The sequence below is a fragment of the Ambystoma mexicanum genome, chromosome 10 (assembly GCF_040938575.1).
Source record: "Ambystoma mexicanum isolate Mex_15411 chromosome 10, UKY_AmexF1_1, whole genome shotgun sequence".
NCBI lineage: Eukaryota > Metazoa > Chordata > Amphibia > Caudata > Ambystomatidae > Ambystoma > Ambystoma mexicanum.
Window position 1 is genome coordinate 596498816 of NC_090932.1, and position 27718 is coordinate 596526533.

Below are 27718 nucleotides of genomic sequence, written 5' to 3' on the forward strand. Positions count from 1 at the left end.
CATAACTGCTTCTCGGCTATCCCTGTGTCCTCCCTCAGCCTTAAAAACAGATGCAAAATCCTCCAAAGATTGTACTACACCCCAATCAAATTATACAAAATGGGGCTACAGACCACAACTCTATGCTGGAGAGGATGTAATGGTCTAGGGACAATGGGACATATATTGTGGTCCTGCTCTACACTCACCCCATACTGGCGCAGAGTACATTGACAACTAGAAGACATTGGCCCTCATTACGACCCTGGCGGAATTCGGAAAACGATGGCGGAAATGCAATACCGCCATCGAATAGCGCTCGGTGCGACTATGACCCGTCACCGCAAAGTACGAAGCCATTAGCGACACCGTAGTGAACGCCAACGCTAACTGCACCAAGCACGCGCGCGCCATGCCAAACCGTAAACACCACCATGGCGCAAGGGTACGCCAATTCCGACCCTAGCGGACATGTACCTAACGCCATCAAGCATGGCGGAATGTACCATTCCGCCATGGTGAGAAGTACGGCATCGCGAATCAACCGTAAACGGCCCCACTGAGTGCCTGTACACCGCTCCCTGCCCACAAAGTACAACTCCCCGTAGGTGCAATGAAGTCACAATGCAACCAGTGAAATGTACAAGTCACCCATGCATGCCAACGAACAAATGAAACACAAGAGGGGCCAATGGGAGCTGCAGGGCACAGATGGCACGAATACAGAAGCCATCCCAATGGACATGACCACAGTCCCCCACCAAGAAACGCACGCAAACACAGGCACCTGTGACCAGCAATATTCCGAAAATCACATCATTCCACCAGTCCACCTGGCTGACCGGCATCTGTTACACAAAACCCAATCCCCCGCCCCTGAGCATGACAACATTCAAACAGTCATATTGGCAGCCCCCATCCCTGACCTCACGGGCTTCGTAGGCAAACGCGCCCAGTACAGTACCACGCAACTAAACTCCGAAGCTGGAACCCAATGCAGATCTCCTCACAATACATCGCTCCCCAAATAGGAATATGCCACATCACTTGCAAAGAAGAACGCTACACGGGCCAAATCAGAATAGAAATTTAATGCACAACAAAATCACCAAGCCCATACAGCCATCAGGCCATGAACTCCAAAACACATTTCACCATTGTGGGCTGCATCCGCAAGAAATGACCAGCCACTACTTGTGTGACGCCCTGTTCCATCATGGTACACAGAGCCACATTCACGTACGAAAAGGCAACATGGAAGCGCACAGAACCGCAGGGCCGTCCCAATGGGGAGGCACTAGTCCAGCTGAAAGGCCGAAATGTTGCTCCGAGCCACCAGTACTGCGTAAGGGCATGTGGCCCATTGGCGATCGTCCCATAAGATCGTAATGCTGCTCCACTGATTAACACGAAGCAGCAGGTGTCGGGAGTAAAAGCCATCTGCAGGAGTGGCATACAGATGGCAGTGGCAAAAGGGGAGGAGATACCTGTCAACCAAAAGAAAAGAAAAAGAACAGAATGGCCATCAGAACTACATTCCAACAACTCACTTCAATGATCACACTAAATCCACAGCCATATGCATGCTAGCCCACTCCAAAGGTTCATCACCACCCAAAAACCACTTGCGACTCATAACTATCTATATCGAGGTGTAAACACCATCACAAACGAGTGTACCTGTGCATGCGTCTGTCAAAACAGAATCCATCAGATGGGATTGGTAACGTGCATGGACACAAGTGTCTGAGGGCGCGTCGAGACAGGGAGGGCTCAACAAGGCCAGATAGACGATGGTCCCACTATGGCAGCCCTGCATCACATAGCGTAGGGGAGGCGGATAGATCCCAAGAAGCCCTGTACATGGCAAACTCTGTATCAAATCACCTGCCCATGCATCCATTCATCATTCCCTCATCCCGGGATTAAAACGCCTGAATATTTACTCACATAACATTAGAAATATCCATTGAGTCTGTGCGTTATGCAGCCTGCAAAATCCACAGTGCCCCAGCCCGTAATTCCAGTGTAGTGAAGTAACATGTATTTGGGAACGTCCGGCCTCATCGCCCACGTCGCCATTGCGCATCCCAAACCATTCATATCAATCATTGCATCCTCGCCATGGCCCCTGTCCCAAGGACATTGAACAATAGTACGTTATATTTGCAGTCAGACCTGTGGGCATTTCCTCGCCGCTAGCTGAAAACCGAAAGCGCCGCCCTTCGAATTCCTCATTTGCAACATCACGTCGAAGAGGCATCTGTGGCCGTTTGAAATCACTAATTAATCCATCGAGTGCGGCTGTGTGTGAAAATGGCAACTGCCTTCACCCACAAATGGGACGCCCCGCCCGTCGTTGCAACTCGGTACAGTGATGCATGAGGGTCCACCGTTACTCGAGTACTACGTTCCACTGACCCTTCACAAGTCTGTTCGCGACTGCACAGATAGAATGTGAAACAATGGGACCACAGCAGAATGAACATATCAACCAATGTTACACGGCCATCGGGTACAAATACATGATTGCAATAGCAAGATGCCATTCCCCGAATTGCAGCGTTGTGTGCGGGACGTGCTCGGCCAAAGGGGAGAGCAGTTTGCACAGGTGGAATGAATCACCACAGGTGGAGGCCATACAGCCTGAAAACACATAAATTGCACACCCAGTCTCCTCCCACAACCACACCGAAATGCTACCGGCAGGACTCGCGATGTTGGCCCTGGGGGACATGATAGCACTGCAAGTACTCCAACTCCAAGAAGAAGACGAACACCAACTACAACCGGCCGCACGGAGGAGACGCAGGAGGAGGAGGAGGGCAAGGCAGGGCCAGCAAGGGCCGCCAGCACAGCCACTACCACCACGCAGGCAGCCCGCAATCCCACGCCTCCGAGCACATCCGTTCAACCTCACTGATGAGCAGATCCACACCCTCTACCGTCTGGACCGGGACACCATAGCCGCCATTGTGGACATGACACAGGCTGACCTTGTCAGCATGATAGATAGCCCAACCGCCATCCCACCCCTACTGAAGGTGGTGTCTGTACTCCACTTCCTGGCCACAGGCACCTACCAGCACACAGTCGGACAGTTGCATGGCATTTCTCAGCCACTGTTCTCACGGACACTATTGCAAGTGCTCGATGCCCTCCTGCAGCACGCAGACGACTACATCTCCCTACCACGCTCGGAGCAGGAAATTACCAACACAAAAGTGGGATTCCATGCACTTGCCGGCATACCGGGTTGCATTGGTGCCATCGACTGCACCCATGTGGAATTGGTCGTCCCACATGCCATGGAGGCCCAGTACCGCAACCGAAAACAATTTCATTCTCTGAATGTACAAATGGTGTGTGACTCCAACAGGATCATTACACATTGTTGTGCCAGATTCCCTGGATCAACCCATGATTCTATGGTCTTGAGGAACTCTACAATACCACGCTACATGGAGCGACACGCAGGGAACAGATCCTGGCTACTCGGTGAGTCTCATTACATGCATGATAATGTGGGGTATGTGATTCGGCAATGACCTGGCAGGAAGGGGGGGGGGTGTGCGTACGTAGCAATGGCATTCCACATCATACGTTTATCATCCACATACAGGTGATGCTGGATATCCACTGAAGAGATGGCTCCTCACACCAGTCCGGAACCCACGGGACCAGCATGAGGAGGACTACAACCATGCCCACTCACGTACCCGTGTAGTCATTGAACAGGCATTCGGCCTACTGAAGGGTCGTTTCCGCTGCCTCAGCAGGTCTGGCGGGGCACTCCTGTACCGCCATGAGAAGGTTGCAAAGATGGTGATGGCATGTGTCATGCTCCACAACATGTGCGTACGTAGAAATGTGCCCATGCCCCCTGACGCAGAACTGCAAGCACCTGATGATGGTCATGATGAGGGTGGGGATTTGGCAGCACCTCAAGGAGTCTGCGAGGCACCGGAGGGCCGTGACATTCGTCAGCATCTCATTGATGTATGCTTCTAGCACTCACGCCTGGTGGCTGATACATGGACACGGGACTCGTGGCACTGTGTGTGTCTGGGACATGCACAATATGGACTGTACGCCTATGATGGCCTAGTACACAAAGATCAATGTCCACACATCTCATTGGTTGATCGTGCACTGTTTATGGCATATGTGATATCATGTTGAACACCCTATCGACCCGCCACCCAAGTGAGCCCAACACACCCCCTCCACCCTCCTACCTCCCCCCCGAACACCAGTGTCCAAAGATGCTCATTGTCAGTGGGCAGTCGCTATTGCAAGCCCCCTCTGCGGGTATCAGGGGCACCCCTGCCTGTGGAGCGCAGGTTCCTCCCAGATCTACGTTGGGGGCTGCCCTGGACGGAACTTGCAACGGATGATGTCTCTGCCTGCTCACGTCCATGCATGTCCCTAAGGGTTTGCGAGAGCTCAGTGAGCACACGGCGCACTGCGGCAAGTTCGGCACATACGTCCTTGGACGTCGCATGCAGTTCCCCCCTCAGGCTCTCGGTGCTTCTCTCCATTTGGACTCCCAGGCTCTCGGTGCTACTCTCCATTTGTGCCCTTAGTGTCTCTGTACCTCTCTCCATTTCTGCCCTAAGTGTCTCAGTTGATGTTTCTATGTCTGCCTTAGTGCCCCCACATTCATCGGCATGGTCCTTGAGGAGCGTGGCCAGTTGCTGCTGTTGCACGATTAACTGGTCGAGGGACTGTTGCCTCTGCTGGGCCATGGCCATTTGCGGGGGTGTCACAGAGGGGCTGTTGTCCTCATGTTGCCTTGCCACAGGGCTTGTGGGGGATGGCCAGTCGTCGTCTTGTGGGTGCCCCTGCGTGGTATCCTCATGTTGTACGGGATGGGACAGACAGGGGGATTGGGACAGGTCATGGATGGATCTGACTTCGACATCCCCGTCTTCTGTGTCGGAGCATGCTGCCATCAATGGGGTATCACCTATGGTGCTGCTGCCACCAGAGGCAGTGCCTTCTGTGGCATCCGTTGGGGGGACCTGTGGTGGTGGTGGTGTGGGCATGCTGGCTGCTGGGGTGCCTGTTGATGTTCCCTCCTCTGTGCTGCCACCTGATTTGTGCTGCTGCCGTGTCTTGATGCGTGCAGCTGAGGTGGAGGGTCTTTGGCCGTTGGTCTTGGCCCTCTTTGCAGGTGTGCTGGTAGGGGTGTCCTGATGCTCGTCGTTTGGATCGGACCCTGTGGTGGAGTAAAGGAGGGCGAGGGTTATTGATGGGTCTGTGGGAATTGGAATGGCATTGTATCACATGCATTGGGGTGGTACCTGAGGGTGATTTGGGTCGGGGCCTTGGAGGTGCTTTCATTTGTGTGTGGAGTGAGGGTGCAGTTGTTCGGCAGCCTGCAGTTAGGGTGTGCCTGCTGCACGTGTAGTGCGTGTTTTAGGGGTTTTTAATTATTTATGTATTTATTGTGGGTTTTAACGTGCGCTATCAGGCCGATGTGTGTGGACGTTCTCCTGGACATGTGTTTCTGTTGCACTATGTGGACACATGGTACTTCACATGGATGGACTTTGTGGATTTGGCATTGTTTTATTTGGCCCACCTACCTGAATCTTCGGATGTCTGCACTCCTTTCTCCATCCCTCCGACTCCCTCTATGCTCTCCATTCCGATGGTGGAGGCACAGATTTCTTCCCAGGGGGTCAACTTGATGGGTGATTCAGGACCTCCCCCGGTGGCTGTGGCAATGTTGCGGTTGGCAGAGAGTATGCTGCGGACGCGTATCCGCAGGTCGTCCCATCGCTTTCGGCATTGCTGTGGGGTGCGGGGTGCGGTCCCCACCGCACTTACCCGCTGTGCCACCAGAGCCCATATGGCCTTCTTGTTTGCAAGTGCCGTCCTGGTCATTTGCGTGCAGAAGACGACGGCAGCATTCTCCTGGAGGGTCTCTGTTAGCACGGTGAGTTCCTCACGGGAGAAGTGGACCTGCCGCTTGCGGTCGCACGCTTTCTTCGCTACTTTTCCCATTTTTCTTGGTTTCGCTAGGGTGGATGACGGGTTGGGGTGTGTCTCAGGGTAGTGTTTTTAGTGGTTGTGTGGTTTTAGTGGTTTTATAGGTGTACGGCGGGATGTTTCCCGTTCCGGGCCCATGTTTTAACTTCCGTTTCCGTATATTTCCGGTCACCGTACTTTCCGGTAGGCGCACACTGCGGTGTCCGCTGTGATGGGTGGCGGTATTGCACCTAAGGCGCCGTACGGCGGCGGTGTGGGCCGTTTTGGGGTCATTTCCGCCATGCCGTGGTGCTCGTGCCCGATGGGTCGGAATGGGCCGCACTTTGCTCCTTCGTGCAATGGCGGAAACGCTATTTACGCTGTGGCGGTCCGGTCAGTCACTTTCCGCCAGGGTCGTAATGAGGGCCATTGACGGGGCAGACATCGCCTACAACCCTAACGCAATGATTCTAGGCGCAGACGGGACGGACTGACGCACACACGCACTAACATGCAAATTCATGCGCCTCATACTCTTAACTGCACGAAAACTCTTGATCATACGCTGGAAGGCAGAAACACCACCCTCCAACACCAAATGGGTCGCAACACTCTCAAAAACATGCCGATTAGAGCGGGCGGCCTTCAAAAGACAATCGAAGCTCAACCCAGCAAGAGGGGACCGGTATTGGGAACTCTTGGAACCATACATCTGATCAAGAGGGGCCCACATAGAATATACGACAAAACATACATCCTCACAATCTGACGACCCAGATGGAGTATTGGATCACACACCTCTCCATACTATTGTTATGTGAGCACGTCCCAACTAAGGGGGAAGGGGGAAAGGGGGCCTAAAAAAGGCTGGGAGGGTGCATGGGAAAACCAGTTGAAGTGCAATTTGTCATTGCTGGTGTAATAATACTAAAGCCCTCAACAAATTACGCATTCTTGCATCATGATTGTCTGTAACTGTTTTGTTCATGAAACTAATAAACAGAGTTGGAAAAAAAAAATAAAGAGCCTTCACGCTTGGCCAATTTTTCAGTTAACTGAGGGGTATTTTTGCAGGAGGTAAAAGAGCTTTCTCTAAGGCCTAGCATATCTTTTCCACAGCAACTCTCGTCCACGCGTGCATTGTGCATTGGAACAATTTCCAGCAAGTTGCCTCTGATCTTTGTCCATCCTAACCTGTCGACTCATTTTGACAAGGTGTCAGTAAACATTAGTATCAAGATTTCCCTGATGGGATTTCATGGTTTGGCCAATACTTTCTATCCGTTTTGGCCTGTTGCTCAAGTTGTAAAAAAATGTTTCACCCTTCGGACTGCAGGGTGGTCTTTGGTCATATCACATATTCTTTTTCTCTTACCGATTGGTCCTCTGGGTCAGGCGCCTGAAATGTTTTCTGAGGAGCTGGATAGTATGGCATGTCCTTATATTGTCACTCAGGATCAGTGTTTCCCCACCTACCGAGGGGTTCTGGGATGTCCCCATAGCCCTTGGAATATATACAGATCTTTAAAATGCCATTTTTGGGTTATATTTTCTTCTAATTGTCAACCATACTGATTAAATGGTGTCTCTTCGATTGTACTCCTTAAACGTTTTTTCCCTTAACTCATTTTCATACCTTGATTCGCTGATATTCCGTTTGGGAGTATTCTCATTTCCTCTCCTTTCCACTCCTGACACCTATGTGTGCCACTCCCCTCACCTGAATTTCACAATAGTCCACTGTATCTGACTGGGAACTCCCGTCTTCCTCTGGATCTTGGAGAGTTTGGGAAGGGGAAATGGTTGTCTGGCTACCCCTATGTTCGGACTATGGCTAGGTGTGCCAATGCCACCAGAATGTCTATGTGAAGGTCTGGGCAGCAGAGAGTAGCCTCAGAAATTGAGAAATTCTCCCTTCTTCCATGAAACGTATCTGTCTCAATTGTGATTCCGAATGAACAGAGTTTCTTCATTTCCGTGTTTCAATGTAGCATTATCAATTTCAACTATGTGTTGACTGGTGGTGAATGCCCTAATTTTGGAAGGCAATTTTTCTTTTCTGTTTTTCAACTCCTAATGCAAAGAATCTTTTTCTTTCTGATAAATGTATTTCTTCCACGGACTATTGGTTTATGGACTGCCAGCTAGCTAATTGTGCATTCAAATGCACAATCTGTGACATCACAACAAATTTCATTAACTTCTCAATGCCATTTTTTTCTTCTATTATTTCCACTAGCGCTTGTCAAGTCAATTTACTTTTGTTGTGCTTGTGCCTGACTCAATTGTAAGGTGAACAGATGTATTTCCTGAGTTGCAGTGCCTTTTTCTTGTGCTAAATGAGCCTGATGCTGCTTAATGATTTTTATATCATGATATAGCTGATCGAATTCAGCCTGTGAATCTACATCATTCATAAGGTTTGCAGCTGTTTCATTATTCCTTGAGTTTTTTTATTTTTTATTTATTGCACATTTATAAGGCGCCTATACACAATTTCTTTCCAGGTGCCACAAGACAGAAAGGGTGGGTGGGTGACAGGGGATAAATACTAAAATGATGGTCTTACTAGGCCTTGTGACATACAGACTTGCTAAGAGGAGCCTAGAGGACAAGTGCTATGGGGAGCCCAGGAGGGCAAGTGCTATGGGGAGTCCGGTACTGGGGGATGACAGGCATCACCCACTAGTGAGTGGAAGGGGAGTGGACCGGAGTCGGGGGTAGTGGGGTTGATAACCCTGCAGTCTGATCAGGGATGTGGCCCGGAAAAGCAGTACTCTGAGTAAGTGTAGATGAAAGTTGGCCTTCTTGGCAAGGCCTGTGATGTAAGGGGAGAAGGAGAGAAAAGAGTCAAAGATGAGCGCAAGGTTTTTAGCCTCACAGGAGGGTGATGGGAAGTGACCCATGGAGGGCGGCCAGATAGTGGGAGGGAAAGAAGGAGCCGGCATCCCGATGAGAAGGATTTCGATCTTACTGGCATTAAGGCAGCGATCATTAGCAGTGCACCATGCCTGAATAGCAGTCAGGCAGTCCGGTATAAGGGAGGAATAGGAGGGAAGCTTGAGAGCTGTGTCATATCGGCATAACACTGGAAGTCAGAGGAGAAGGTGGCGATCAAGTGGGCCAAAGGGGCAAGGTAGATGTTGAAAAGCCATGGAAATAGGATCGAGCCCTGAGGGACACCGCAGGTAGAGTGGGAGGTGGAGGGGAGGAAGGGGTCCAGTTGCACTTGGGAAGGTCGATTTGATAGGTCAGCCAAGCCGGTGCCCGGTCCATGATGCCGAGTGTATCCCAGAGACGATTTATGAGGGTGGCATGATTAAACGTGTCAAAGGCAGAGGAAAGATTGAGGAGGATGAGAACGGAGGAGGAATTGGAATCAAGATTTGAGACCAGGTCATGACGGGTGTTCAGGGGAGCAGTTTACGTGCCTCCAGATGCTCTGAAGCTAGACTGGTGGTCGTGGAGACAGCCAACAGATTCAGTGTTTTAGATCAGTTGAGGGATGACCAATTTCTGCAAGAGTTTGCCCAGGAAAGTAGTGATGGAGATTGGGCGATAGTTAGCTAGGCAGGAAGGATCAGCAGACGGCTTTTTTAGTAAAGGGAGCACAAGGGAGTGCTTGAGTTGGAGTTGCATTTTTATATCATCTTTTTTTTAAATTGTTACTTATTGAGCGTGGACCTAGCTTCGAGAAGCAACGCAGTGCTTTACAGAGGTATACCACAATGCAGATACATAACAGAGCGCTTTACAGTTGTATACAACAGTGCAGATACATAATGGAGTGCTTTAGAGAGGTATACAACAGTACAGATGCATAACAGTGCTTTTCAGAAGTAACGGAACAGATCTACAGTGGGGGGATGGGATAGAGAGGGGGGACAGCTGTACCGGGTGGCAGGGAGGAGGGGGGCGGGCCACGTCTAGCAAATCGGGTGGCGCGAGGGGCGATGTAGGTATTAAGGTGAAGAGATGTGGGTCTCGAGTTCTTGAGGATGGATCTCACTTAAAAATTCACTATTTCTCACTATAGAATTCTACAAATGCCAGATCAGTTATATAATTCAGCAATCTCTATAATGTTCCACAAGAAAACCTATTTCTCTAATTGGACCATTCAACAGGGACCATCTAATTCAACACCGTAATCCAACTTCACTCACATCTGTGAAATTCAGCACAATTTGCGTTATATAATGCATATGTGTGGTGATATCAGTGATGTCATCCGATTAGCGCACCGGCCGAGCCTCCATTGTGTTAAGATACTCCATAAATAAAATGGTTCTATTCCTGACTATTTCTAAACCTCTATTTCTAAATAGCACAATCCAATTCACGTTTCCTTAAATACCGCTTGCTGGCTAGTGTGTTTAAATACTTTGCACAGCATATACATAAACCTAGCGTTCTTTTATTAATGAAAGATTTCAAGTCCTTAATGTACTCCAATATGAATTACAGAGAAACCAGAGAAAGGGTGCACGAACATCAACTTTACCATGCTTCATGTCCTATGCATATAAAGGGAAATACAAAATAAGGTGATTGGCATCATGATCTACAGGCTTGTGTTTAGGGAAAGATGTGCTAGTAAATGGATTTATCTACACTAGATTTCCGACCAAGGTAATGAGATTACAAATATCCCCGAATTCCCTTTGATAATTTGAATCTATCTAATTTTAGTTCTATCTTCAACACAACGTTATTGGTGAAATTCTACTGTTCTTTTGAAATTACATCTTTTCTATGGAAATGGCCCAGCTAAGCTCTTTCATCTCAATTTGACTTTTTAAATGTATAAGGCTTCCACAGGTTGCAATTTATCAATTTATGCCGGAACTGTGATCTGTTGTAAACCAGCCATACAATACCACAGTGTGCAAGTTACCCCTCCCTCTTGCTCAATTCTTCTGCAACCTGAGGAAAACATGCAGGTAGACCAAGTCACTGCGGATGATATTCACCTACTAAACTGATTTTAAAACACAATTTATTAATATAACGCATCAATTTAATTTCTTTCAAAAAAAGTTTAACAAGCTGCAGATAAAGGCATGATTGCATGTGCATTGTAATTTACATACAGTGGCATGGATCACAAAATAACTCTCCCATACGTTCCAAGTCCACACATTGTTATACAGATAATGCAGACTCTATCACTGGGGCTCGACATTAGAACTTCCCTGTCGAGGGACTTTTCCCAAAGGGACCCCACACCTGTGTTTTCACAGAAGCAAGAAATGTCTGGGGGAAAAAAGGTTTGACACAATGGCAGGGCTTTGAGCTACATAGTCAATGAAGGGTCTCTAGGTGGAAACATACTTATCAGATCTCCCCTCACAGATGGTAGAAATGTACCCCGCTACCAAGGTGTCCCAGATTTTAAGACACCACATTTGAATTATGGGGCCTTCAGGGTTTCGCTAAGTAGGAGCCATGGCCTTTCTAGCCGCTAGCAAGCAATGTCCTATGAGGGAGGCCATGTTACCCGAGGCCGGAAAGACCCCATCTCCTGTGTCCACCAATAAAACAACCAGGAGGTCCATTGGTTGCTGAAGCCCAGTAATGTCCTTTGTGACCCAGGACCTCCTTCCAGTAAATAGTGGCTTTACCACAGGTCCATAACCGAAGTAAAAGAGAGCCCACTTCTGTATATCTGCCCAGCAAGTAGCTGAGTAAGCTGCACTCATATGATGCAGCCTCTGTGGCGTAAGGTGCCATCTGTAACACAACTTGTATGCGCATTCTGTGACAGACACGCATTTAGAGGATTTATGCATTCTAGCCCAGATACGCAGCCAGGACTCGTCATCTGTTTCGGTTGCCAAATTTTTTTCCCATTTTTGCATGTACAGCAGGTGCATCAATGGGTCCCCCCCGAGTCTAGCAATTTATACAATTTTCGAGATTGTCCCAGTGGATATCCCACCCTATTATGGACTGCTCAAGAGAGCTTGGGGGTTGAGCGGCCCATTTCCTAGTGTTGCAGGATGAGTTGTCGAGTGGCGTAGTTGAGCTTAATGAAATATCTCACTTTGAGTAAGAGAATGCTTCTTTACATGCATTAAAGGTCAAGGGAGTCCCATCTTTATAAAGCTGCTGTAAGGTTGCAAGCCTCCAATCAATCCAAGCCCTAAACCCCCATCCCACTCCCTCCCAGTCGCACCCCGGCTGTAAGATGATCTGTCCCCAGCGCTATGCCCCTACTGCAAAGTGTCCATTTCAAGTGTTGGAGGGTGTTCTTAGTCAAGGTCATCATCGTGAGTCCCTCACGTGTGTCGGGCCATGTGCAGCAACGGAGAGAAGGTAAGCTAAAATCGTCGCTGAATGAGCCAGTTCTATCTCTTTCCATTTGGGCATCAGTTCTTCATTGACGCAGGTGAGAACATGAGAAACCTATGCAGTTATATTGCAACGTTAAACATTGGGAACCCACAGGCCTCCCAGTCACAGTGGCCTCAAAAGTACCTTCTTAGAGACTCTCTCCTGTTTATTACCCCAGATGAATTTCAAGATCTGCTCCTGTAACCTACACAGGTCCACATCCAGGATCCTAACTGAAAGGGCTAAGCAGTAGTATAGCAACCTGGGAGCCAAATTCATTTTCACGGCTGTAAGCCTGCCAAACCAGGATATTTCTTGACTACCCACCACCCATTTAGTAAATCCTCAGCTAGTTCCTTAAATGGCGAAGGGAAATTACTTTTTATAGACCCCTGAAACCCTACATGGAATAGGTACCCCCAATTAGGGAATGGCTACTCAGGACCATTATATTGAGGATAAGTGCTTCCAGTGGGTCTCTGTCGGATGGTCGCACCGGGACTTCCAGCCCGTGTGATTTGCTATAGTTAATTTTAAAGCCTGCAACCCTTCTATAGTCATCAAATTCACCCAGAAGTGATTTTAAGGAAGCGTAGGTTATAATGTGAAAGCAAATACTAGCGGGATAGGGGGCACCCTTGTCTAGTAACACTGGTTATAGCTAGGGAAGGTGAGTAGCACCTGTTAATTCAAAGGGAGGTTGATGGCTGTTTGGTAGTTAGCTAAGACAAGCATAGTGAAATTGCAGCCAAAACAAAATACTCCCAGAGTGTGATGAATAAAGCCCCAATCCACCCTATCAAACCCCTTATTGGCATCTAATGCCACAATGCCCAAGCTTCCCCCCGATGCGTGCCCAACCTCAATCAGATTCAAGATCCTTCACACTTTATCATGGGTGCTTAAGCCCCACTATAAATCCTGTCTGGTCCCCTTCTACAATGCTAGGGAGGATCTCCATTGTGCCGGAGTCATTGTTAGTGAACGTAATTGCACGATAAGAGTTACAATAGGCTGAGTCTTTACCTGGCTTGGGGATCAAGACAGTAGTGGTGGAACCCATTGTGGGTGTAGTTCTAACAGTCCCAGAAACGAGTTGAACTAGGCTGTCATGGGAGGAATTGGACGTGAGTGAAATGTTTTATAAAAGAGGTGAACCCGTTGGGACCTGGGGCCTTGTTTTTCAGTGTCTTGCTAGCCAAGTCAACATTGCTAGATAGTATGGGACCCTCTATTGTGCAACTTGCATGTTGGGGTAATCTTGGTAACTTTGCCACCCCCAGGGGGGCGTGGCTATCTAGCCATGGTGTCGGACGTGCCTTGCTGAGCAGCTCCTGTGGATCTGACATTGATCCGTGAAATTACGCTTGTAAAATGATTTCTATGCCTCAGAAATGAAAGCACAGGCATGTGAACGGGTGCCCTGCATTATCTGCAAAAAGCAAGTGAATCGTGTGCAGTACCAGGAAGGAAATTGACTTTGAAGAATACGGCCGTATGGAAATGAAGTAGCCGAAATGGCAGACAACAAAGGGATCGCAGCCGCGGCAGCAGGAGCAACTGAATAGACCTGAGTGGCGGAGAGAAAAGAAAGTGGCTGACCCACGCCCCAATGATATTCCATTTGTGCCAGACCAGCGACAGTACAGTGCCAGACCAGCGACAGTACCCCCCCTGTAAACATCCCCTCGAAGTGGGTCTGTAGTATTCCAAGTTGGTCTGGCTCGGATCAACAGAGTACCCCCTTTTCATCATACAACACTAAGATGATGTTGCGTGACTTGAGCTTTTTTTTACCTTCGATACTAGTGTGCAATTGGCTTTATTGCAGTTAGCATAATAATGCTGTTTAGTTTTCAAGAGTGCCTGCGCTGATCTGTCTGCCAAATATCCATCTAATTTTATGCGCTCCATGGTCAATGCTCTGAGTGAATCGTTTGAGCCTTTCTTTTTATGCTCAAGCTCAGCGGCCTTGAGTTTCACCCTCCAGGCCCCAGGCAAATAATTTTATGTAACCTACGGTGGGCCGCTATCCTGCTGATTAGGTCCACATTGCTATTTTCCCAAAAGTAGTTTGAGATGATCTTTATTTCCGTTCATAGCACTCCGTACCTCAGGATTGGATCGTGCAGGGGCCAGTCTACCTTCAATCGCTAAAGTGAGCGGCACAGGTGCATTGTCTGAGATTGCCGCAAGCCTAACTCCACATGGTAATATGGCGCTAAAAATAGCAGTAGGTCGAGACTCGGGAACCCCTTGTGTACAGGCAAATAGAAAGAGTAGTCCCTGTCCACCCCATGAAATGGCCTCCACTCTTCCACCAGCCCCAGAGATCTGAGCAGTTTGGCAAAGGATATTGCATGCTTGTAGTCCAGCCTGGGCGCGGGGTGCGTGTTATCAAGTAACGGATCAGGCACTAGGTTGAAGTCGCCCCCCAATCAATATCTGGCCCTCCGCGAAGCCCATGGCCTGAGAGGTAAAGTTGTTCTAAAAAGCAATCCAGACCTTCATTAGAGGCATACAGCAAAATGAGGGTAAATCGGAGGTCCCACAGGAGACCGTTCACACGGATGTATCTCCTGAGAGGATCCTGTAGAACTGCAATCTTGGGCAGAGGTACATTCTCCCCCAATAGTATGGCCACCCCCTGTTTTTTCTCACCCTCTGATGCAAAAAACTGCTTTGGATAAACCCTGGATCTGAACCTCTGCATCTGATGGGTCTCTTTTAGGAAAACAATTGAGTGACATTTCCACAAGCTTCCTGAGGACTGAATTCCTTTTCACCGGGAAGTATAGCCCCTGAACGTTCCATGTCCCCAAGTGGATACGATCCTTCCCAGCAATATTCAGGTAACCCACGGACATAGTCTAGAGACAGGGAAGCTCGGAGATCCAAAAAGCCTAAACCCAAATCTGTTATGTACCTGCCAAAACCATGCCTAGCCCATCCCCAAGCAATATTTTGAGAAGTAATTAACCCCCAATCACCCCCATTCCAACATAAGCAATGAGAATCTGATTATGCCCAGTCGGCAACTCCAACTGTGGGAAATCCAACTTGGAGGGATCTTGAAATCAAACCTTGAGAGAACCCTCCACCCAAACACACCACAGAAATGGACCCCGTTTCACACTTATCTGCACAAAATGACAGGCCATGTCAACCCTGCTACCAATTTCTCCAGCACAGGGTCTTGCATGGATTCACATGTTCATGAATATTCCCTGTCGTTAGGCTGGGAATCCTTGGCAAAAAGAAAGCAGTTCCAATTTAAACTGAAAACTGTTGGTCTCCTCTATAGCCAATCCTTTTTGCTCATACTTCCCCCAGCCAATGACACTTGTCCTTGTAAGCTCCACCGCTGGTGTCCATCTTCAGATTTTTACCACAGTTTTCCGTGTTTCGGGAGTCCTCTCACTTTGCTCCTCGAATTGTGACTTTCTTGCTATTTTTGGATAGTTTTCTTCAACCTTTTCCTCATCAACCATCACACGTTGCAGCAGGGACCCATTGTCTGTGAAGATCATGTTTCCATCATCAGATCCTCTCTCCGCGAACCCGGGCTTAGGCCTACATCTCACCTCAACGATGTCCGATTTGGGCAATTGAAGTCTCTTCAGGGCGTACAAGTAATGTGACCTGAAGAACGTTTATGTCGAGAATTGGCACCTCAAGTGCATTTATTGTCTCCACCGAGACCACGACAAATAAAGTGCAAGATTTGCTGTTGCTCCTGGGCGAAGAGAAGGCCTCTGACGTGGCTTCCGGGTGCAGTCACACCTCATCAAGGACCGGCAGGTCCAGTAAATGTGTTCCCTCTGAGAAAAAGAGACAGATGATGCTCCTTTCAAGGGGATCCAAAAGAACCTGAATCATCACGCTTCTGCTCCCATGAAGGTTGCTGCTGCGCGTACCTCATTTGACCATTTAAGGCGAGCGGGGGTTGCAGGGGTGTCCCCCGCTCGCCTTAAATGGTATAATGGGTCCAGGGGTTGCTGGGGTGTCCCCCGCATCCTTTACATGATTTTGGTGGCAAAACCACTGCATTTATGCCATGATATTTTGTATTCACTGCCATTTTTGCTGTGATTTTAAGGCATGGAACCCATTTACCACCACGACAACGCCGCTGAGGGTGTCTTTGCCTCCACGGCCTCTGTCGGTTATATACCAACCACAACCTCGTCAGTGGCGCTGCCAGTTTTGCCAGTCCCCACCATTGCCTCCGTCCCGAAAGATTTGGGTAGGGTGAGGGAGTTGCTGCCTCCGTCGGACTTCCTGCCGAGACCCATGAGGGTGTCTCCTCCAGCTCCTATGGGGTCTCGGAGAAAATCTCCTCTCATCTATAGTAGTTTGGAGGAGGACCCGTCTGAGAATTTCTATTCGGACCATGAAGGGGGCCAAAGGCCAACGTCCCATTAGAGATCTCCACACCAGGAACTGTACCAGCCATTAGCCCCTCCAAATGATTTCAGACCAACTCCTTTCCCGGTTGCACTGTTCGCACCCCAACCAGCACCCAGGGATATGTCGCTGGACATCCTCACGACCCTGTACACCTTGGTGTAGGAAATTCACCAGAGGGTGCCTGCTGCTCCTGCGCTTGGCCCGGCCTGCATTCCTCGCAGGCCTCTGGCCAGGAGTCTCCCACCAGGCTAAAACGTCAGCTGACACTGCCCCATAGAGCCTTAACCCCCATCGAGGAAGAGCCACTGCGTACAGACACTGACACAGATACCACAGCTACTCATACGGACGAGTATGAAGATTATGTCCCTGCTGACGGGGAGCCTCTGGGTACTGAAGAGACTTGCAGTGCTTCGCCATCGACAAAATTGGCCCCTTTCCACGCCATGAACTCAAAGGCATCCAAACTTTTCAGTCTGGTAACTGAGGAAAAGGAGAGTTTCCCTTTCAGCCACGTGAGTGCTCGAGGAAGACAGTCATGTTGGTTCTGCTGTTAGATGACATTTGGGAGGCAGGGTTGGCCCTTATGAAGACATCAAGTACCACACTCTCTAAGAGAGACAGGCTAGAGAAAAAATACAGAGTCCCAGACCCGGCTCCCAGACTCTGTGGTGTTGGGCGCCGCGAGAAAACACTTGTCCAATCCCTCGTCCATGATGCCCCTGGACCAGGAGGGTAAGAAGCTAGATGCGGTTGGCAAACGCATCATCTACACCGCAGCTTTACCGTCAAGGCTGCCAATGCCCTCGCCATTCTGTCTCGTTATGACAGGGAGCTTTGGTACAAGCTCGGTCAATACTAGATTTCCTTCCTGATGACAAGAAGGCTGGGGAGCTGGCCCTATTCTAAGATGACGAGGTGGTGTCGGATTATGTAGCGCTGAAGCAAGCCAAGAGGTCTTCCCGTCAGCAAAAGTTAATAAAATTAAAAAAACATTCAGCACAAAGATATGCAAAAAGACTTACTCATCTAGCTCCTTGTGTACATGATATAAATATGAGTTCTTAATACAAAAAATGGTGCAACATATACATGGACCATAGAATACAAACTTATTTTTTTTTATTCAAAAGGTCAGGAATAAAGTACTTGTCACAATTCTTTTTAAGGTGTACATAACATCACATCACAAATGCAGAAAGAAGCAAAATAAACTAAATAAATACACAGATATATATGAACATGATGTCAACAAATAGTGCAAGCTTGTGAATACTGGGAACAAACAAAAACGTGGGAGAATGAAAAGCAGAGACAAAAGTTGTCAGAATACAAGTTGTCAGAATACAAATTTGGGTAGTGCAATTGATCTTGCACAAGAGCTAACTTACCCTAACTCAAGTGAATATGAATCACAAAATAAGTGTTACTACGTAAGTTTATAGACACTTAATTATTCAAATAGCAAACATTCAACCTGTGTTAATTAGTTGGAACTGGAGTACAAATTTGGTTTAAAGTAAACCTATTTATTGGTACTAGAATAGAAACATACTCAAAATTAGGTCAATGCCATCTGCCATGGCAATGACATAGGTATACATATAGTTGAAACTCACCGTGAACAGCAGAAATTGTGTTTCGGCGGAATGTTCAATGAGTCACTGCCTTCTTCAGGGCGAAATGTCTCTTAACAGCCCCTAGGACATTAAAGTCAAATATACAGATTGGTGACTACATGATCAGAAAACAAAAATGGACCTCCAATCTCCAAAGGTCTTGTTACCAATATCATGTACATTGTCTGAAAAGAGGGGAGGGTTCTGAATACACTGCGTGACAGGGAGCATCTCCAAAGTGTGCACCATCCCATCTGCCACCAAAATCATGTAAAAGTCTGACAGCGTCCCATCACCAAAAGGAACTGAATCCGCAGAGAGAAGTGAAAAAAGACACTGAGCAATCAAACAGATGAGAATAGAAGTCTAAAAGAAAAGGAAAAAAGAGGTACTCTGCAAAGTGCACCCTATACCGATAACATAGGGTGGCAAATAACATGAGCGGTTTTACCTGGGTACTAACCCGTAGTATCTTTCTAATGCCATGTCTAGAATCACCAGTAACCTATGAAAAGGGCAGGACTCCTCGATAGAAGATACGCTTCTGGGTGCTTTAAAACCGAAAACGTACTAACTCCCAAGCTGTTGGACAGATAAGTTAGAGGACCATCAATGCCCAAGCTAAGCATTAGGGCCAATACCAGAAAAAATGCTGCCATAAATATTACCTGTGGTATCACAACGCCACATAAAGTGGACGAGAAAGATTTCAAAGAACGAGGACCAGTATGCAGTACCGACAAATCGATGCTGCGATGGACGTGAATATTTTCGTGCAGGGTATATATATCCAGCAGTTGCAGAGAAAGTTTAACTGCGAGGTAGTTACTGTGGCTGTAACAAGAAAAATTGCAGCAAAGCTGCAAACCATGCAAACGAACACCCACGATGGGGTGAGGAGTTTTAATAAAGGCATACAAGTTATTGACGTATAGTCATAAAACTTCCTCACTAGCGGTCAACTCACAAATGGTGAGCAACACGTGGCTCACCTGAAAGACGCCCCTAGCTGATGTTTAGCAGCCTTGCACAAGGGCTGGAAGGCTTGTCTCTACTTGTAGCATGTAAAGTCAGATTCTGCCTGCAACTCCCATTGGTATGCTATACCTGCAAAGGAAAATATGGTATAAGCAGTAGCAGAATGCCAATGGGGCTCGGCCGGTACACACTACAATTACCAAATATAGGCGGGCTAACCTTAGTAAATATCTGAATCTGGGGGTAAACTGTTGGGTCTGGTCCTACAGAGCTTATCCAAGTAGGAGGGGCACAGTTCAGCACATATTGCTGGAACTGCATAGAAGTGATCATAGAGTCTCAGGCCATAATAGAGTATCGGAGGCCCAGTTAATGAACAAAGAAAGAGGACTAAGAAATGGAACCAGACTACAGTGCAGGGCCCAAGTGTAGCGCTAAGTTCAAAGTAGAATGTCATGTAATGAGCAGCCTACTGAAAGTTCTGTGGTGCCAAAACTAGAAGGAAGAGAGAACCTGCCTAAAAGTGCAAGGGTGTGGAAGGGGAGAAAATTATGAAAATGAGGGATATGCCTCACCTCTGTGCTGTGCTACGCAGACCCAAGCAAAATTAGTGCTAGTTCAAGAAGAAATACAAATAAATGAAAATTATATGGAAAATAAAATTAAATGGTGGGCTTTTCTGAAAGCCAAAGGGGAGCGCCTACTCCCACATCGGCACTGCCTCATTCAGTCTGTGCTGGATCGTGTTGAGACGGAAAATCCAGCGGGCTCATTTGTTTGCTAACAAAATATGTAGAGTGGCCATATTCCATATATTGACTCACTAGTGGAGATGTTACATTTTTGCATCTAATACGTGATCGATGTTCGGCAATCCTCGTATGGACCAGGCGGGATGTCTTCCCTACGTATTTCAGGCCACACAGGCACTGGATACAGTTTGTGCCCAGGTTGTTTTGCAATTAGTGTGTTGTCTGAGGAGCCAATTTTTGCCAGCGATGTCGAATGATTTGATTTTATTCACAAATTTACAAACTGAGCATGATCCACAGGGAAAGTGACCTGTGAGCGGTCTGAGGTCCCAGGTACTAGTCATGGACCTATCCGTTTTTTTAGGGTAGCGTGAACTAACTGGTCTCTTAGGTTCTGCTGCAGTTTGAATGTAAAAATTACAAGTGATCCATTTGGCAGCGTGAGCTGGACAGGAGGCCAGCACTTTTTGATGATTTCTTTCACCGAAAAGGTATCGGGACTATAAGTAAGAGCACACATCATTTTGTTCTCTGTGGTCTTAGGTTTAGTTTGGAACAGAACCTCCCTTGGGTTGAACCTAGCTTGTTTTAATGAATGTGATACTAGTTTTTTGGAGTACCCACGTTCCCTGAGTTTCGATGCCAATTTGGCCGCATGGGAATCAAAATCAGGAAGAAAAGTACAATTCCGTGTTAGTCGAGGAATTAAGCATATGGAAGGCTCTCCTTCTGGCAGCACGGATGAAAACTTGTAAAGTGTAACAAGGTATTGCGATCAGTTGGTTTCTTGTTTAATGAACAAATACGTCCTGGTGTTTGAGTAACTCAAGGAATGGAATTTGATGATTGCTGGATGTTATGGTAAATTGAATTGCAATATGGCATTGGTTTAACCATTCAAGGAACCCATTAAGAAGCTCAAGTGAACCATGCCAGATCAGAATGACATTGTCAATGTACGGACGCCAACTGTGAATAGCAGTACCCTGTGTCTGCTGGTAGAACTGCTCCTGATATTTGAAGAGGTTTTGTTTAAGTGCCAACATAAGAAGTTCAATGATGAATTCAACGGGGGCTGTAAATCTTTGTGATGCCTGAACCAATGCTGCCCGGATGCATTCAATTGGTTCATCCTAGGGGATGAGAGTATACAATGCTACTATATCCATCGTCACCAGGGAGCTGGTTGAAGGATCAAAATGCTTTCCTTCTAAATGTTCAATGACAGATGTACTGTCTCGCAGATTGATGTAGCAGTGGTCTGACTGGTGGGTTGCAAAAACTTGTCAGTGTATTGACAATTAGGTTCCTAGATAGTACCACATCCTGCCACTATGGGTCTACCTAGAGGATTTTGTGCATCCTTGTGGATTTTTGGGATGGCCTAGAATGTTTGATATTAAGAAACTGTGCTTCCTTTTCTGAGAGCCATTGTCTTTCAAGTGCATAGTTGGTCATCTCTTGAGTAGTGTTTTTTAGTGTACTAGTGGGTTCTCTACGCAGGCGCAGGTAGCTGCCAGGAATGTTCAATAGGTCCATGACCATTTGCTGATATTGGTCTGGACTCCTGACCACTATCCCTCCTCCCTTATCTGCTGGTTTAATGACGATCTGTCTGTTTTTGGCTAGGGAACGGAGGGCGCTTCTTTCTTCATTGGATAAGTTCAATCTCATAGGTGAATGTTTGTTTTGAAGTTTCCTCAGCTCTCTGAAAATGCATTTCTCAAAGGAAAGCATATCCCTGAGCATGAGGTTGTCTTGAGGTGTAAAGGTGTAAGGTGAACAAAGTCCTGTGTCGCTATCAGGTGCCCAAGAGTCTTGGTCCTGAAAAAAGATCTTGAGTCTGACCATACAAAATAATTTTTTTATGTCAGTTTCCATATGGAACCAATCAGTCGGGCGACTAGGAATAAAAGTCAAACCCTTGACTAGCACTGTGGTTTCTGCTCGGGACAAAATGGAGTTGGAGAGATTAAAGATGGGGAGACCTATTGGTTCCATGCCTGCTGTTGGCCGAGATCCTGCGGAATCTCGGGTGTCGTTGGTATCTGCCCCATGTTTGGTATGGGGGTGGTGGATCCCAACCCGGACCTGGGCCTCGTGTTGGGCCTCCGCCTAAAAACGTTGTATAGCCTCGGTATGGTGCAAAATAAGGTGGGTAAAAATAGGTGTTTTCTGATCCTGAAGTGTTACTGCTGCTGTCTGAAAACGTGACCCAGCGGCATGATGTATTGCCAAGTGAATTTCGTTCGATTGATGTTTTCCAAATAGTTAGCAGCAAGATAGGGGTAAATTGTCTCAGCTTTAAAATCTTGTATATCCCTTGCAAGTTTCTTAGTTTTTTTGGACAAGGTTAATTGTTTGAATTCTTCGAATTGTTTGGTAACTTCCCTAAGTTTATCCTGAGCATTAGAAATTGTGGTGTCATTAAGAAATAATTGTTCTGCAGTGTCTAGTTCTGCTTGCACAAGGGCACCTAGTCGTTGCGCTGTAGATATGGTGAGGACCATGAGGTCTCGGCTACATTTAGTCGGGATGTAGCTGAAATTAGTTTTTATACTCCGGTCTTCGAGGAATACACAGGGCTCGTTCCGGACTATCAGGCTGGATGGAATAATGTTTGCTTTTAAATATTCACGAAGAAGCATTAGAGGATGCTTGGTTGGCACTGCCAGGGTCAAATAGGGAGGGGCCTCAGATTATAGCACAGATTTCATCATCATTGTAGCTGAGTGTGAAATTCTCAGTCATTATACAGAAAATATTATAGAAAATTATTTGTGTCACCGAGTGAATAGACATATGCAGAGAACTGGGGTACAAAGTGTGGCATAAAGGGTTACGCACTAATGGAAAAGGCTCTCACTTCACAATATAATGCCCCATGTACTGTATGTGGTTGGCAATCAAAAATGATGAGAGCCTAGGCTGTGAAGTCATAGGAAACAAAAGGGAACACCACTAAACTGGAACTAAAGGGAGCAATCGGCCATAAGCAAACCAAGAGGTGTTCCCATTGGCAACAGTTAAATTATAATTGAAAAAAACATTCAGCATAAAGATTTGCAAAAGACTTAATCATCTAGCTCCTTGTGTACACAGTTCCTGCACGGGCACCCTGGTCCTCAGTGCCCACCTCAGCCCTCCACATTTGCTGACTCTCCTGACCACTGAGTCACTGCCCGCCCTCCACCACAGGCTGGGGCGTCCATTCCTCAGTGAGCCCCACTTCAGCTAAACCCAGCTCGGCCCCCCCAGTGCGGCCTCTGGACCCCTGTGCCTACTAGCCCCTCAACTGCCGGCTCTCCGAACCTCAGTGATCTGTCCGCCTTCTGGGCCCCGGGTCCCTGCAACTACCAGCCCCCCTCTGCAGCCAGCTCTTCGAACCTCAGGGTCACTGCCCGCCCTCCTCCACAGGCTGATTATCCATTGACCTCTCCGCCATCCTGGTCTCTGCCTACCACAAAGGGCCATCCTGGTCTGTGCCCACCTGGTCTGTGTCTCTGTGCCTATCAGCCCCTCAACTGCCGGCTCTCCGGTCCTCAGTGTCCTGTCTGCCTTCTGGGCCCCAGGTCCCTGCAACTATCAGCCCTCCTCTGCAGCCGGCTCTCCAGACCACAGGGTCACTGCCCGCCCTCCTCCACAGGCTGGTTGTCCATTCACCTCTCCGCCATCTTGGTCCTGGGTTGAGTCCACTGCTGAGCTCCCACCTACCTCCTGTTCTTGCTCTGCCTCCAGTCCTGGCTAGGTCCCCGCCACTACTTGCCACCCCAATTTAACTCCACGGCAGACTCCCCCTCCTCCCCTGCCCCTGTCCACCTGGATACCATCAGCTTCTCCAACTGCACGGACGCAGTGGCCCTTGCCAACCTTCCCCTTCTCAGCTCTCTACCACCTTTAACTTTTCCCTTATTCTTCTACTCCCTCCTATGCTATTCCTAGTTTTTTTTGCCCCTTCCTATTTGACTCCCCATTAGACTGTCTCCCTCTTCTCCTTCCTTCTCCCTCTACACCCACCTTCCCTTCCCTACCACTCTATCTCTCTCCTTCCTCTCTCTCTCCCTCGGTTATGCTTTCTGACATATTTCTTCCCCACCGTCCTTATTACCCTTCCCCCCCACCCTCTTCCCGCCTTCCCCATCCTCTCATACTCACCTTCTCCCTCCTCCTCATGTCCATTCCCCTCTTTAATCCCCTCCCCCATTTTTCCCGTTCTACACCTACCCTCTCTCACCGTCCTAATCTTCTCTACCCCCCCTCTGTCCAACCCTCCTTCCTCATCAACATTGCTCTCTGGAACGCCAGATCCCTCTGCAATAAGACCGCAGCAGTTCTAGACATGTTCCTCCATCTCAACCTTAATTTCCTTTGCCTTACTGAAACCTGGATTCCTCTTCACAACACTACAGTCCCTGCTTCCCTAACCACCTCTTCTTCCTCCTCCTCTTCTTCCTTCCACCCCAAATACCTTTCCTCTTCCTCCTCTCGATCTCTTCCTTCTTTCACCCCTTTCGAATTTCTTTACAAATCCTTCTCCTCTCCTCACCCCATCTCCTTTCTAATCATATATCGCCCCCCTGGCCCTCTCTCTTCCTTCTACGATGACCTTGATCACCTCCTTTCTCTCATCTCTCCCTCTCCTCTGACTGTACTGTGCGACTTTAATCTTCACCTCCCTTCTCCCCCTCACTCCCCTCCCCTTTCATCCATCCTCGACTCCTACCTCCTTTCCCCTCTTCCTTCCTCTCCTACTCACTCCTCTGGCTCCACTCTTGACCTTATCTTCAACTCCTCCTACCCCTCTTCTACTGTCTCCACACTACTTGTCTATCTCTCCGATCATGTTTTACTCTCCTTCTCCCTTACTCCCCTTCCTTCTTCTCCTAAGCCTTCCCCTTCCATCTTTTCACAACGTGACCTTCGTAGCTTTGATCCCTCCCTCTTTCTCGAAACTTGCTCTTCTTCTCTCCCCTCTCTCCAAGATTTCTCTTCACTATCGGCCAATGATGCACTTTCTACTCTCTCCTCTTCTATCTCCTCCTCTCTCAATCTACTCCTCCCCCTTTCCATCTTCCGTCCAACCCGAAAACCCTCTCAACGGTGGCTCTCTCCTCAACTTCTCTCCATGCGACGTCTCCTCCGACGTCTTGAAAGACTCTGGCTCAAATCTCCTTCGCTGTTCAACCAAACCTCCTACTTCTCTTACCACTCTCTATATGACTCTTGCCTCTCCTACTACTCTAACCTTCTTCAATCCCAAGCCTCCCACCCCCGCCACATCTTCCAAATTCTCTCTCGTCTTCTCTCTCCTCCAACCCCTGATCCCTCAACCTCCTCCACCCTTTCTCCCTCTGACTTTGCAAACTTCTTCTTTTCCAAGATTCTTGCCCTTCGGCAAAAAATCAATTGCTCCTCTTACTCCCCCGTCCCCCTTCTCCCCCTCTACCTGCATGATTGACTTCTCCCCTGTCTCCCCTTCTGAAGTCTCCATCCTCCTCTCCAAAGCCCACCCCTCCTCTGCTCCAACTGACCCTTTCCCCTCCCTTCTTATCCCTAGGATCTACCCTCTTCTTATTCCCTATCTTACTTCCTTCTTCAACACCAGCCTTTCCTCGGCCACCTTCTCCTCTACTTTCAAGCATGCCACTATCATTCCGATTCTGCAGAAACCTTCTGCTGGTCTCCAACTCACCTCTAACTTCCGTCCTATCTCACTTCTCCCATTCCTCTCTAGACTTCTCGAGTGCCTCGCCTAATCACAGCTCTCAACCTGTGTCACTAATCTCTCTCTCCTTCCCCCTTCTCAGTCTGGCTTCCGTCCTAAACACTCTCCTGAAACAGCCCTCACTTACATCCTTAACTCCCTCCTCTCAGCTCGACACTCTAAGCAATCCTCTGTCCTTATTCTTCTTGACCTCTCTGCTGCCTTCGACAGTGTCGATCACCCCCTTCTTCTCAACCCTCTCTCCTCCTTCGGATTCAAAGGCTCTTTACTCAACTGGCTATCCTCTTACCTCTCCTACCGCTCTTTTACTGTTTCCTGGGGAGGCCGCTCCTCTCCTACCCAGCCTCTGGAATACAGAGTACCCCAAGGCTCGGTGCTTGGCCCTTTCCTGTTCTCACTCTACACCTCCTTCCTTGCCCCCGTTATCTCCTCATTTGGCATCGCTCACCATTTCTATGCTGACAATACGCAGCTCTTTCTATCCTTCTCCTCCTTCTCTCCCGACCGCCACCTTAAACTCTCTTCCTGTCTTACTGCCATTAAAAACTGGATGTCTTCGCACTTTGTTTCCCTTAACACTGATAAAACTGAAGTAGTTTTCTTCCCCTCCAACACCCTTTCCCCCCTCCCCCTCCTTTCATTAATTTTCCTCCTTCTAATCTTCCTTTCTCCGCCCACGCTCTCAACTTAGGCATTCACTTTGACTCCTCTATCACTTTTTCCCATCATATCTCTCTCACCTCTTGTGCCTGTTGCTACCACCTCTTTAATATTTGCAAAGTCCGCCCCTCTCTTACTTTCCATGCTACTAAACTTTTAATCTCCTCCCTTATCTTCTCTCCCCTCTTATACTGCTCCTCCTTACTCTTTGGTCTTCCTACTTTTCATCTCGCCCCCCTCAAATCTATCTACCATCTGCCATCCGTACCCTCTGTCTCCTCACCTCCCGTGACTCCATCTCTGCTTCCCTTTCCTCCCTTGGCTGGCTTCCCTTTCACGCCCAACTTAAATTTCATTTTCTCTGCTTAGTCTTCAAATCTCTCCACGGTCTCGCTCCCCCTTATCTCTCTTCCCTTCTCTCTTTCTACACTCCCTCTCGCTCCCTTCGCTCAGCTGACCACTTCCTTCTCACTGTTTCTCCTTCCCCTTGTGCCTCCTCCCGTTTCCGCTCCTTCCAACTCCTAGCCCCCCTCCACTGGAACTCCCTACCTCTCTCAATCCGCTCTATTCCTACCTTTTCCTCATTCCGCACGTCCCTTAAATCTCTCCTCCATTCCCCACCATGAAACCCCTCCCTCTCTCCCTCCTTCCCCATGATCATCTCCCTCCACTTCCCCCTCCTTTCCATTCTAACCTGTTTACCCCTTCCGTTTTCCTCCTCCTCCTACCTATTCCTCCCTCTCCCTCCCAGTTCTACTGCACTACTCTCCCTCTTCCCTTCTGTCTAATTGCTCTACATACTGCTTTGTTGATCTGATTCAAAATTGTAATTTGCTTCTACTGTTACTGTTAACTTGTTCTATGTATTCTGTTGTTAAAATGTGCAGCGTTTTGGAGCAAAGCTCTATATAAACTTAATAAATACAAATACAAATATAAATGAGTTCTTAACACAACAAATGGTGCAACATATGAATGGACCATGGGATGCAATCAGTTATTTGTTTTTATTCAAAAGGTCAGGAATAAATGAAGTGCTTGACACAATTATTAAAGGAACCAAAACTTGAAGGTGTAAATAACATAACATCACATCACAAATGCAGAGAGGAGCAAAATAAACTAAATAAATACACAGATATAGGTGAACATGATGTCAACAAATAGTGCGAGCTTGTGAACACTAGGAACAAACAAAACGTGGGAGAATGAAAAGCAGAAACAAAAGTTGTCTGAATACAAATTTGGGTAGTGCATTTGATCTTGCACAAGAGCAGCAGAAA

The 27718-nt window shown here is 47.8% G+C and overlaps 1 protein-coding gene and 1 long non-coding RNA gene across 5 annotated transcripts in view; one reads left to right on the forward strand and one right to left on the reverse strand.

Moving 5' to 3' along the window:
- Positions 1-27718, forward strand: part of ACSL3 (acyl-CoA synthetase long chain family member 3) — a 3215977-nt gene that overhangs the window by 3147136 nt on the left and 41123 nt on the right. The gene's annotated exons all lie outside the window — the stretch shown is intronic.
- LOC138491573 (uncharacterized) overlaps positions 18337-27718 on the reverse strand; it is a 230090-nt gene continuing 220708 nt past the window's right edge. The window contains exon 4 of the long non-coding RNA XR_011276044.1: positions 18337-18401. This is a non-coding gene — a long non-coding RNA (uncharacterized lncRNA). The remainder of the gene's footprint in view (positions 18402-27718) is intronic.